Here is a 1,037-nt window from a genome sequence, read left to right on the forward strand (position 1 = left end):
TTTTTATATTTTTCGAACTTAAAACTGCATTATCTTTTTTCGTAATGAATGATTTTTATGATTAGCACATCTAAAATTTCACAACGTTGGTTTGAGTTAACACTAGCAATTTATTTTTCTTAAATTCAAAATGTAACGTAAGAAAAACAAAAATGTAAAAAATTTCCGTTAAGAACCAAAAAGTTCTTCAGATAGAACCTTTTGGTTGTTAATATTTTTTTTTCACTTTGTTTTCACTTGGTTTTGAATTAAATGTATGTTTTCACTATGATGTTACCAACCTCAAAATACTAAATAATGACATGTAATTGGCTTTTCACTCGAGTATAATAGATACCTAGCCTAACCTATATACATGACCGTACCTGTAAAAGGTGTTAAAAGTAAACCCCACCCCCCCCAAAAAAAAAAAAAAATAAAATTATTTATTCAATTAATTAAACATTAAGGTTATAACTTATAAGATTCTGATTTTCATATTTTTCATTAGGGTTTCGTAACCCTGATGACAACATATTTTTTTTTCTATTATAATGATAATAATTGACAAGATCTTGGATCAGAATGTTGAGGCATCCCGTTAAAATAAAACCAAAATAAAAATAATATTTACTAAGGACTAAGGTAAATGTACCGTATATTTATTAAAATTATTTATAGAAATCTTTGTTTTGTTGATAAAAATATACAATAATGAATAATATTGTACCATCATATTATTATTGTATGGTTGATACAGTGAATATGAGATAGTACTTTTTGGTTATCACTAATTTATTTTATCTTATAGATAGAACCTTTTGGTTTTAACACTATTCTCAAGAACCAAAAGGTGCTATCTAGATCGCTATCAAATAACAAAAGTGTAAATTTGATCGATTTAGCACCTTTTAGTTCTGGATAACTCCTTAAATAATGAACTTATAAAGTTGGATGTGACTTTGGATTATAGACCATTGACCAATAAACCCATTTATATCAAAAAGTGGATTTTCGAAAAAATCGATTTAGCACCTTTTGGTTCTGAGCCTCACGAA

The sequence above is a fragment of the Acyrthosiphon pisum genome, unplaced genomic scaffold (assembly GCF_005508785.2).
Source record: "Acyrthosiphon pisum isolate AL4f unplaced genomic scaffold, pea_aphid_22Mar2018_4r6ur Scaffold_21777;HRSCAF=24836, whole genome shotgun sequence".
Lineage (NCBI taxonomy): Eukaryota > Metazoa > Arthropoda > Insecta > Hemiptera > Aphididae > Acyrthosiphon > Acyrthosiphon pisum.